This window comes from Spinacia oleracea, chromosome 1, assembly GCF_020520425.1.
Source record: "Spinacia oleracea cultivar Varoflay chromosome 1, BTI_SOV_V1, whole genome shotgun sequence".
In the NCBI taxonomy this organism is placed as follows: domain Eukaryota; kingdom Viridiplantae; phylum Streptophyta; class Magnoliopsida; order Caryophyllales; family Amaranthaceae; genus Spinacia; species Spinacia oleracea.
Window position 1 is genome coordinate 86,898,693 of NC_079487.1, and position 13,126 is coordinate 86,911,818.

At 36.7% G+C, this 13,126-nt stretch overlaps 1 pseudogene; it reads left to right on the top strand.

Moving 5' to 3' along the window:
- Window positions 1-9,809: 9,809 nt before the first annotated feature.
- On the top strand, window positions 9,810-12,944 carry LOC110790017 (DEAD-box ATP-dependent RNA helicase 21-like; annotated as a pseudogene).
- Window positions 12,945-13,126: the final 182 nt, after the last annotated feature.

A 13,126-nucleotide genomic window follows, 5' to 3' on the forward strand; every position in this document is an offset into this window, starting at 1 on the left:
GAGGGCAACGACAAATAATAAGTTCCTACAGCTAATGCAGCAATCCGTGCTCCATTTCCCACTCGTAGGTCGACTTCTCCCTTGCTTAACTTTCTACTTCTTCTTAGTCCCTGTGGATTGGAACATAAGTGTGAGCCACAACCTGTATCTAATACCCAAGAAGTTGAATTAGCAAGTATACAGTCTATAACGAAAATACCTGAAGATGGAACGACTGTTCCGTTCTTCTGATCTTCCTTTAGCTTCAAGCAATATCTCTTCCAATGCCCCTTCTTCTTGCAGTAGAAGCATTCGGATTCAGAAGTGGGTTGACTGACCTTCCTCTTTACAGATTTGGCGCCAGTTTGCTTAGTTGGGCTGGCCTTGTTGCCACCTTTCTTAGCATTCCTCTTCTTTCCAGATTTCTTGAACTTGCCCCCACGCACCATAAGCACATCCTGCTTATCACTTTTGAGCGTCTTTTCAGCGGTCTTCAGCATACCGTGAAGCTCAGTGAGCGTTTTGTCCAAACTATTCATACTGTAGTTCAGTTTGAACTGATCATACCCGCTATGAAGAGAATGGAGGATGGTGTCTATAGCCATTTCCTGAGAAAATTGCTGATCCAGCCGACTCATATTCTCAATGAGTCCAATCATTTTGAGAACATGTGGACTTACGGGCTCGCCTTTCTTAAGCTTGGTCTCAAGAATTTGCCTATGAGTCTCGAATCTTTCGACTTGAGCCAGATCTTGGAACATGTTCTTCAACTCACTGATGATTGTGAAAGCATCTGAGTTGATGAACGTTTTCTGCAGATCTGCACTCATGGTGGCGAGCATTAGACATTTCACATCGTTGTTGGCATCAATCCAACGATTGAGGGCTGCCTGAGTGACCCCGTCGCCTGCGGCTTCGGGCATCGCCTCTTCTAGGACATACTCCTTTTCTTCCTGCATAAGAACTATTTGCAAGTTCCTTTGCCAGTCAAGGAAGTTTTTCCCGCTCAACTTCTCTTTTTCGAGAATTGATCGAATGTTGAATGAATTGTTGTTTGCCATAATTAAAACTACAATTGAAAAGAATAAACAAATAAATAACCATTCACAGTTTCTCTTAATAAACTTAAATTCTAGCATACATGCATAATTCAATGTTCATTAAGCATTTTATTCAAGTTATGTGTTCCGGCAGGTGTGAATAAAATGATTCCAAGATCCTAAAATCATTGAAGAACTAAGCACAGTTTGTCGACTCAATTCTAAAACATCTTAGGTAAGCAAAAGCCTTTTGCTAATAGTCTAGAAACTATTCTTGGTTGATAGGTACGTCTAAGAACTTATTAGGTAAACCTATCGATTTTGCCACGACATAAAAGGACTCCTTACTTATATCGTCGAGTTTCACCAAAACTAACATGTACTCACAATTATTTGTGTACCTTGCCCCTTTAGGACCAATAAGTAACACCTCGCTGAGCGAAAACTATTACTAGATTGATGTAAAGGATATCCAAGCAAGTGTATATTTTGGCATGGCACCTTTTAACTCAATTTTTAAGTTTGGAACTTAAGGCTCTTACTATGTTGGTTAGATTTTAAGTGAACTAAAATCCTTAATCATGCAACATATTCAAGCTTTGATCTCATGCATTTTAAGACATATTTAAAAGCAATAAATAACTTAAAACATGCATAAGATAAATGTGATCTAGTATGGCCCGACTTCATCTTGAAGCTTTAACTTCAAAGTCCGTCTTGAAAATCTCCGTGGGAGGCACCATTTTCTTCAAATAGGATAAGCTATAATTAAAACTAATTACAACTATTTGATGGTACGCAGACCATATTTGAATTGAAAAACAACTTTGGTACTTTAGACCAATTACATTCAAATTAATGGTACGCAGACCATATTTTCTATCCTATTTGGGCCATACTAGTCACTTCATAACCTGCAAAACAGTACATATACAATATATACCATTCACCCATTCATTATCATGAATGGCCCACATAGCTGGTTAGTAAAACACATTATGCATCACATAAACATTTGCAGCAATTAATCAAGGGCACCAATAATCTACAAATTATTCAGTCCTTATTAATTCTAATCAAGTTGTTTTAACCTTAAGGATTTGTAGACCTAATCAAGAGTTTATGACTAAAAAGGGCTCCCACTTAAACCAATAAATTCATATGCTTTACTAATTTTAAATATAAAAATGTATTTCTAGTCTAACCGGAAACATACAAATTTAATTAAAATTTAAAGCTCATATAAATTTATAATTGAATCCAAAAAGTTTAATTTAATTTCAGTCGTATTTAAATTAATTCATGATTTTAATTTTAGTAAAATAATTAGAATAAATAAAATTTATTATAATTACAATATTCAAAATTAAAATCCAAGAAAATAATTTAAATAATTAATTTTAAAATTAATTAAAATTACGTAAACTGAAAATTTCAAATTAAAATTTCAAAACGATCTAATCGCAACGCAACAATCCCACGCAACGCACGCCCATGGGCCACACGCACACAGCCATCGCTGGCCATGTGCGCGTAGCCCATGCGCTGCGTCGCATCGCTGCTGCTCACCATCGCAAAGCATCAATCGAACACGCGAGTTGGTGCCCGCTGCGCGCGCCAACGCTCGATGCACGCGAGCCATCTCTCGCTGCGCTCGCTCGCCAGCGCTCGATCCCTGCGAGCCATCGCTCGCTGCGCGCCTGCCTTTCCCGCACGCAAGCTTGCGCTCATCGCACGAGGCAGCAGTATGCGAGCTGGCGCACGCTGCGCGCGAGCCATCGACGTTGTGCGTAGCGCTCGCTGCGCGCGAGGCTCCGCATGCTTGCGCGAGGCAGTGCGCGCTGTGGCGCAGCACGCTTGCTGCCCACACGCGACTGCTCGTGCCTTGCTCTCGTCCCTGCCCACACGCCCATGGCTCACAGCCCACGACACAAGGCAGGGCTGCTGCCTTGTGCTCTTGCACCATGCCCTTGCTCGGTGCATTCGTACCGCATGGGCGACGAGCTCCCTTGCTCGTCGTCGCATGCCCGCATTATACAACACCCCTTAAGGGTAACACGTAGCGTCCATTGCTTTGTGCGTGCAAGTTATATGAGCGAGTCGCATAAAAAATTAAAATTTTATATTCAAAATTAATGACAAATTAATAAATTATTAATTTCATAATTTTAGGGCGAAAAATCGAAAATTTATTATTTAATTGATTTCCGATTAACATGGATTCAAGTCTAGGTCATAAAATTTTAAAATTTAACATAAATTTACATTTTTTATGGTGGTTTTTAATCATAGGTATCTAATTAAATTATAACTAATTATGAAAATCAAATTAATTCTAAATTATTCCAATTTTCAACAAATTAATCATAATTACAAATTAGATTGCATAATTAACAAGGCTAGGCATTCAAACTTGTTAAACATATACAGTAGGTCAATAAAAAATTCAAGATTTATCAACAAGAATCGCAAATATTTAATTTAACATCTTAAATTTACGAAATTTTGCATTCGAAAAAACTAAAACCTCCGAAAGTCATAGTTAGGCTTCGAATTTGAGAATTCTGGGCCGAAAAATAATATTTTTGTCAAAATTTTAGAATGTCTTTTACATGCGGAATTGACACAAAAATCACTCGATTTGGATGAGTAACGAAGAAACTGCCGAAAAACTGCGTACGTATAATTAAATAAACGCAATTTGCAATTAATTAACCATTACGAAAATTAATCACCCCTTTTAATTCTTGCAAATTTGTAATATTTAACCATGTTCATGCAATTTAGATTATGAAAATAATAAGAGGCTCGTGATACCACTGTTAGGTTATGATACATATGACAATTCATAAATCATGCGGAAAAACCATAAAGCCAGGAAAGCATATTATTTACACATAATCATTTAGCATAGTTTAGATGCATACACTTTGTTGCGTGCCTTCCCTAGCTGCGCCCGAACCGAACAAGAACAAGTCTTTAGGACTCCAAATGTCGTCCCTCCGTAGATAGTCCACAGCACGTCCGGATCCGCCTTAAGCTTGACCAACTAGGATCGCCCTTAAGGTACTTAGAATTTTCGGCTAATGTAGGCAATTATATGACTGAATTTTTGCTCTCAAAAATCACTTTGAATACTTGAATCGTGTCTACAAATAATGACCCTAGGCCCTTATTTATAGAGGTATGGAAAAGGAATTGTAATCCTACTAGGATGTGTATTTGTTAATTAGAACTTTATTAGGACTCTAAATAACAAAGCAAATCTAATAGGATTAGGATTTTAATCTTCGCACGAATCCTAATAGGATTAGGATTTCCCGCACACCCATCGTACAAGCCGTGCACCCGCGCAGGCCTTGCGGCCCACGACAAGCGCACATCCCATGTGCAGTGCTGCGCGCGCGCGCGCCCTTGGCTGGGCCTGGCCTTGCGCTGGGCCTGGTCGAGGCGTGCGTTGCTGCGTGCGGCTCGCTGTGCGATGGCCTGGCTTCGTGCTGGGCCTTCGTCTAGCGGGCCTCGTCCGATGCTAATTCGTACGATACGCTTCCGATTAAATTCCCGATTCCGGAATTCATTTCCGATACGAACAACATTTAATATTTCCGATTCCGGAATTAATTTCCGTTTCGAACAAATATTTAATATTTCCGTTTCCGGAATTATTTTCCGATTCCGATAATATTTCCGATTCTGACAATATTTCCGTTTCCGGCAATATTTCCGATTCCGGCAATATTTCCATTTCCGATAATATTTTCCGATACGTACCATGTCTCCGTTTCCGGCAACATCTACGACTTGGATAATATTTATATTTCCGATACGATCCATATTTCCATTTCCGGCAATATCATCGTTTCCGGAGTATTCATTTCTTGCCTGTGACGATCTCAGCTCCCACTGAAACCAAGATCCGTCGATTCCGAATATCCATAGATGGAGTATTTAATGCCATTAAATACTTGATCCGTTTACGTACTATTTGTGTGACCCTACGGGTTCAGTCAAGAGTAAGCTGCGGATTAATATCATTAATTCCACTTGAACTGAAGCGGCCTCTAGCTAGGCATTCAGCTCACTTGATCTCACTGAATTATTAACTTGTTAATTAATACTGAACCGCATTTATTAGACTTAACATAGAATGCATACTTGGACCAAGGGCACTATTTCCTTCAAAGACTTCCTACAAAAGATAGATTGAGAGGGTGGGGGATTAACATAGCTGGACTCTGTGAGCTATGTCTGGCTGCTGATGAGAGCCTTGAGCACTTATTCTTTGACTGTTCTTTCTCCAAGGAGGTTTGGGGTGGTGTTTAATTTGCAGCATATGGAGGTTGACAGATCAGTAATGCAGTGGGATTTGGAGGTGCAGTGGTGCTCAGTAAAGAGCAGAAGCACTAAAGCAGCTGATACTAGGAGAAGCATTGCCTTTGCTGAAACTGTGTATGCTTTGTGGCTTCAGAGGAATGCTAAGATTTTCAAGAACAAAACAGATTCTGCTGATTGTATTATTAGGAGAATACTTTTCATAGTGGCTTGTAGATATGAGTAAGTAGTGTGCTCTTTGAGTTTTGTTGTTGTGGTTCCCCTCCCTATTGGCTGGAACTACTTGATGCATGTAATGGTGTTGGTGTTTTCACCACTTTGGTAATAATATCCCTTATTATTTGCCCAAAAAAAAAAAGGGTCTAATAATTAACTTTATACTACGTAGTACATAATTAGTGATTTTGAAGGAATAATTTTTATTAAAAGGAAAAATTTTATCACTAAAAAATTGATAACTTTTACTCCGTACATCATATGGGGTAACTTTTATGCATTTAAAGTTTTTTTCCCACTCCAATATACAATACTAGTCTTATATGCACGCGATGCGTGCAGTATTATATAAAAACTTAAATTGTGTTATTACAATTAATCATAACGAATATTAAGCACTAAAAAATCATTTGCAAAGGTTCATATTTTAAACCTATGAGGGCTACAATACGTAAATCTTGCAATCTAAATAGTGTAATAATGTAATATACATGTCCTTACATGACAAAACTTCAAAATTTTAGTACTAAAATAAAGTAACTAAACATATAAATTAGTTGTTTTACTTTTTTTTTTTCTCTTGCTCGCAATATATTTGTCTAACTACATGTACTCCTCCGCTCGATCGATGTACAACACATAACTAATATTAAGAATGTTCTAAATTAACATCTCTAATTGGTGGAGGTAGCACCCATGAATAAGATTTGTTGTTGAGAATACTTTTTCCTTGACCCGATTGCGTCCGTTATGCTGCATGAACATATACAAATATATGTTAATGTTAATTACAATATGATCGACCTGATTAATTCACAAAATTATCACGGCACGATGTAATGAGATGAACAACTTACCTTAAATGGAATATTATTACTTAATCCATTATCCCAATTCCTGAAAATGTGGAAACCAATTAAGACAAAATATTGAAGAACTAATAATACTCGAGTCTTTCTTTTCCGCACTGACCAAGTAATAACTAAAATTTTGATGAACTAATATTGACAAACAAAATTTTGTAATTAATAATAATAATAATAATAATAATAATAATAATAATAATAATAATAATAATAATAATAATAATAATAATAAATCCCTAGGAAATATCGAAAGAAAAATATAAAAATAAAACAAAAAGGAAGAGGAAAGAAATGAACTAAAGTAGATACTCCGTATTTTTTTTGCACGCTCACTTCATCCTCTCCATATTCCTCTTTCATTTTCTCTCTCCTCTCCTCTCCTCTCCTCCCCACTTTCTCTTTCTAGGGTTTCTATCCTTCAATTTCTGTTCTTTTATCCATTTATTTCACTTGATTGTCGATCTACTTGCGATTTCAATTCAAGTTGTTCAGCCGAATTCATTTCACGGAGGTAAGTTTTCATTTCGTGTCACTCCCACTTTCTCTCTCCTCTCCGTGTACCTCAGCTCATCTGAGCCGGCCACCGTCACCGGAAATCTCTAGAATCATCTCGATTCTTCTAACTACGAAGTATTTCTTCAAGCTCAGAAGAGTGATATGCTGCTCTTTTTTGTTGTCGAAGAGTAGCCATGGCGATTAATCCAAGATTTTCAGTTAGTTCTTGTATTAGTTTGTCCAATTAGTTAATTGTTCGTGAGAAATGATTGAGTTTTATAGCTCTTTAATTTAGGCGTTTGTATTGAATTAAGTTTTGGAATTATGGAGGCTTTTACTGCTCCTTGATTGTAGGCATTTTGTTAAGGTCTTTATTGCTCTTTGATTTTTTATTTTATGCGTTATAGAGTATAATCTATTAATTTGATTTATGTTGGCAATTGTAATAATTTGTAGTATTATACGTTTTTTTTTTATCCTGTATTGTTGACTGACTTTGTGGAGAAAATGGGGGGAGATTAGAATTTGTGTTCTTGCTGTAGAGATTTGGTGCCGTGAGATAAGTGAGAAATTAATTTGACTGATTTTGTTTGCTAAACAGAAAATTTATGCGGAGTGGATCCCTAATTTGTGTTATTCCGTTTGACTTTTATTTGCTTGTATAATTTTTTTTAAATACCTTATTTTTCAATAACCAATGGTATAATGGATTTTTCTACAGGGGAAGCCAAAAGTGTAATTACGAAATTAACCCCAGGTGTTCCCTTATACCTTACTAGTCTTATATGCACGCGATGCTTGCTGTATTATATAAAAACTTAAATTGTGTTATTACAATTAATCATAACGAATATTAAGCACTAAAAAATCATTTGCAGAGGTTCATATTTTAAACCTATGAGGGCTAAAATACGTAAATCTTGCAATCTAAATAGTGTAAGAATGTAATATACATGTCCTTACATGACAAAACTTCAAAATTTTAGTACTAAAATAAAGTAATAAAACATATAAATTAGTTGTTTTACTTTTTTTTTTCTCTTGCTCGCAATATATTTGTCTAACTACATGTACTCCTCCGCTCGATCGATGTACAACACATAACTAATATTAAGAATGTTCTAAATTAATATCTCTAATTGGTGGAGGTAGCACCCATGAATAAGATTTGTTGTTGAGAATACTTTTTCCTTGACCCGATTGCGTCCGTTATGCTGCATGAACATATAAAAATTATATGTTAATGTTAATTACAATATGATCGACCTGATTAATTCGGGAAATTATCACGGCACGATGGAATGAGATGAACAACTTACCTTAAATGGAATATTATTACTTAATCCATTATCCCAATTCCTGAGAATGTGGAAACCAATTAAGACAAAATATTGAAGAACTAATAATACTCGAGTCTTTCTTTTCCACACTGACCAAGTAATAACTAAAATTTTGATGAACTAATATTGACAAATAAAATTTTGTAATTATTAATAATAATAATAAAAAAAAACCCAGGAAATATCGAAAGAAAAATATAAAAATAAAACAAAAAGGAAGAGGAAAGAAATGAACTAAAGTAGATACTCCGTGTTTTTTTTGCACGCTCACTTCATGCTCTCCATATTCCTCTTTCATTTTCTCTCTCCTCTCCTCTCCTCCCCACTTTCTCTTTCTAGGGTTTCTATTCTTCAATTTCTTTGCTTTTCTATCCTTCAATTTCTGTTCTTTTATCCATTTATTTCACTTGATTGTCGATCTACTTGCGATTTCAATTCAAGTTGTTCAGCCAAATTCATTTCATGGAGGTAAGTTTTCATTTCGTGTCACTCCCACTTTCTCTCTCCTCTCCGTGTACCTCCGCTCATCTGAACCGGCCGCCGTCACCGGAAATCGCTAAAATCATCTCGATTCTTCTAACTACGAAGTATTTCTTCAAGCTCAAAAGAGTGATATTCTGCTCTTTTTTGTTGTCGAAGAGTAGCCATGGCGATTAATCCAAGATTTTCAGTGAGTTCTTGTATTAGTTTGTCCAATTCGTTAATTGTTCGTGAGAAATGATTGAGTTTTATAGCTCTTTAATTTAGGCGTTTTGTATTGAACTAAGTTTTGGAATTATGGAGGCTTTTACTGCTCCTTGATTGTAGGCATTTTGTTAAGGTCTTTATTGCTCTTTGATTTTTTATTTTAGGCGTTATAGAGTATAATCTATTAATTTGATTTATGTTGGCAATTGTAATAATTTGTAGTATTATACGTTTTTTTTTATCCTGTATTGTTGACTAACTTTGTGAAGAAAATGGTGGGGGTGGGGGGAGATTAGAATTTGTGTTCTTGCTGTAGAGATTTGGTGCCGTGAGATAAGTAAGAAATTAATTTGACTGATTTTGTTTACTAAACAGAAAATTTATGCGTGAGTGGATCCCTAATTTGTGTTATTCCGTTTGACTTTTATTTGCTGGTATAATTTTTTTTTCAAATACCTTATTTTTCAATAACCAAGGGTATAATGGATTTTTCTACAGGGGACACCAAAAGTGTAATTACGAAATTAAACTCAGGTGTTCCCTTATAGAATAGAGATTATTGTACACCACTTTTAAATAAGCATCCATGAAATCATGATTCTAAATGCTTCCCGCATCACAAATTACGACATAAAATTGTATGTTAGGTACCAATGAGGTCTTAGCGTAGTTGTTAAGATTAAGGATATATATAAAATAGGTCTCAAATTCGAATTCTCCTCCTTTTATGAGTCTATATAAAATTACATTTGTAGCTCATTCACATAAAAAATACGGAGCAAATAAAAATAAACTGCATGTTAGGTCGACAGACCTTTGGAAGAATTGTCAAGTTAGGCATTCGGACAATCGGACATTCCTAATCGTAGACCATATATTTTTCCCTCTAAAAAGTCCGCCCATATAAAAGTCTTGTTTATTTTTTTGGTGCAAACAAAGTTTGAATTTCCGTCTCCTATATAAACCACTTTTGATATCGAGCTTAAAACCAAAACCACCGTAGACTTCCCGCAAAACCACTCGGGACTCAGAAAACATCGGTATGTCTTAATATGAAAGTTTGGATTAAATTGTTTCGCAGAATTCAATTATGAGTAAACTTCTTTTGTTTGTTTAGCAGGTTAATTATTATGTTTGAATAAACTGGAATTTAGTATGTCGGATTATACGCATGAACTGAATTTTGGTATAATTCTTAATTTTGTTTATGTTTTTATTGTTACGGTTAGGTGAATTTAATAGAATTTAAAATTATTCAAAGTTTAATTATGGCTAAAACTCACCAAGTTCGATATTTGTATACACCTAGAAACAGGTTAATTATTATAGAACAAATTTTAATAAAGTTGCACTTTTTGAGATTGATTCAAGAATTTGGAAAGATGGGAAGAAATAATTGAGGAAATTACAGGTTATAATTTCTGGGAAACTTGAAATTTTTAAAATTTGATTTTTGGTAGGTAATTCTTGATTTTATTGAGGGTGCATTTCATCATTTTTATAAGATCATAAATAATTAATTTGATTTGAGTGGAACAATTGATTGCTTACTTCGTACAGTATTTGATATCAATCTGTAGGTTATTTTTGCAGGTGATTTCTTAATCAACAGAAATCATGAAGAGACCCCTAGAGGAAGTTTACAGTGTGATTGCCTCTGCCAATACCAGTTCAGAAAATGCTAAGAAGCCCGTTTTCTTGAATAAATCCCAGAGAGAACAATTATCTCTACAAACAAGAAATGACGAATTTGCTCAACAGAAACGCGATGCTGAAGATAATACTCCTAGATCATTGGGTTCTTCCAAGAAAAATTGCGATATGGAGAGCAAAATTCAGGAGGAGTTGAAGGAAATGGAGAGGGAAAGGGAATTAGAGCTTATTCAAGAGCAGTATTTAGGTTCCAAGAAACCTAAAAAGTGTGTGGTTAAGCCTAGTACAAGTTTCGCTTCTCCTTTGATTGGGAGAACACCGAGGACACCTCTCGTGACATGAATGTTTTGTATCAGAATCCTCATCAGGCTCAGCTGTTGTTTGGTAGAGGGTTCCGTGCCGGAATTGATCGTAGAGAGCAGAAGAAGCTAGCTGTTGAGGATCATAGTATGAAGGATGAACGACACTGGTCTGCCAAGAGGCTTGAAGAAATGACTGAGAGGGACTGGAGAATTTTCAAGGAGGATTTTAATATATCTTTCAGAGGGTCTAAGATTCCCAAGCCAATGAGAAATTGGGTTGAAGGTAAACTGAGTTCAAAGCTGTTGAAAGCTGTGGAGCGAGCTGGCTACAAGAATCCATCCCCTATCCAAATGGCAGCTATTCCTGCAGGTCTTCAACAGAGAGATGTCACTGGTGTTGCAGAGACTGGTTCTGGTAAGACTGCTGCTTTTGTTCTTCCTATGTTGGATTATATAACTAGGCTGCCACCGATTACTGACAAGAATGATGTTGAGGGTCCTTATGCTGTTGTTATGGCCCCTACTCGTGAACTAGCTTTACAGATTGAAGAGGAGACTGTTAAGTTTGCTCACTATCTGGGAATTAAGGTTGTCTCTATTGTTGGTGGACGGTCCATTGAAGAGCAAGGATTCAAAATTAGTCAGGGCTGTGAAATTGTTATTGCAACCCCTGGACGACTCTTGGATTGTCTGGAAAGGCATTATGTTGTTCTGAATCAGTGCAACTACGTTGTTCTTGATGAGGCTGATCGAATGATTGATTTGGGTTTTGGCACCCAGGTTGTTGATGTGCTGGACGCAATGCCTTCAAGTAATATGAAGCCTGAGAATGAAGAGGAGAAGCTTGACGAGAAAAAGATTTACCGGACCACCTATATGTTTAGTGCTACTATGCCACCTGCTGTAGAGCGGCTTGCCAGGAAGTACTTAAGGAATCCTGTGGTGGTTACTATTGGTACGCCTGGGAAACCTGCTGACCTCATTTCACAACATGTAATCATGATGAAGGTATCAGATAAAACTTATAAGCTGCAAAAACAGCTTGATGAGTTTGGTGATAAGACATCTATGTTGGAGTTTGTTCCTCCAAAAAGGAATGCTTTATTTTTGGTCGTGTAATTTTTGCAGGATTGACGTAACGGTTAATTGATTTCTTTGACGATTTGATTTCCGTCAAAGATATTATTCCGGTTGATTGCGTCAGTTACGGAATCAATCAAGGACTAATTGATTGGGTTTCCGTTTTTAGCTTAACCGTTTTGGCTATAAAACTTGACCTTCCCTTCCAGAAAAATACACACAGAAAAATAATCTCTTCCTCTTCTCCGAAATGAAAACACAAAACCACCATTGTTCTGGGCATTGCTTAAGAGTGTTCTCAATCTAGTTCTTCGTCGTACACCGAAGGATTGGAGTCGTGTATCCCTGGGGGTCGGTTGCTACGAGTCCGCGTGTACTTAGCGGGGCAAATTCGACTTTAGGGCAGTGATTGGTGTCACGCCACGACATTGTTACAGATAAGCTTGATCTAATTATTGTTCTTATTAGTCATAGTTCCTACAATCTATAGTGTTTGTTAACACCAAGAAGACTGCTGATGTGATTTCCAAATATTTGGTCAAAGCAGGTTATCGAGTCACGACATTGCATGGTGACAAATCACAAGAACAGAGAGAAATTAGCCTTGAAGGTTTCAGGACCAAGAGATATAATGTCATTGTTGCAACGAATGTTGCAGGACGTGGAATTGATATACCTGATGTTGCTCATGTGATAAACTATGATATGTGTGACAATATTGAGATGTACACCCATCGTATTGGTCGTACTGGGAGAGCTGGAAAAACTGGTGTCGCGACAACATTCTTGACTTTGCATGACACTCCTATCTTCTACGATCTGAAGCAGGTACTCTTGCAGAGTAACAGTCATGTCCCACCTGAACTTTCAAGACATGAAGCCTCAAAGTTCAAGCCCGGATCAATTCCTGATAGACCTCCTAGATGCAATGCGACTGTTTATGGGCATGGATGATGTGTATACATCTCAATATTCCCATACTCAGTTTAATACCCCTCATACTTTATGCTGATTAATTGTGTTGTGTCTCTTCTCAATCAAATGCTAATGGACTCGATTGTCCTGAATTGCCGAGTCTGAAACCTCAACCTGCTAAGGAAACTGGCCAGGTTTGTTCCATCGATTTTATATTCACT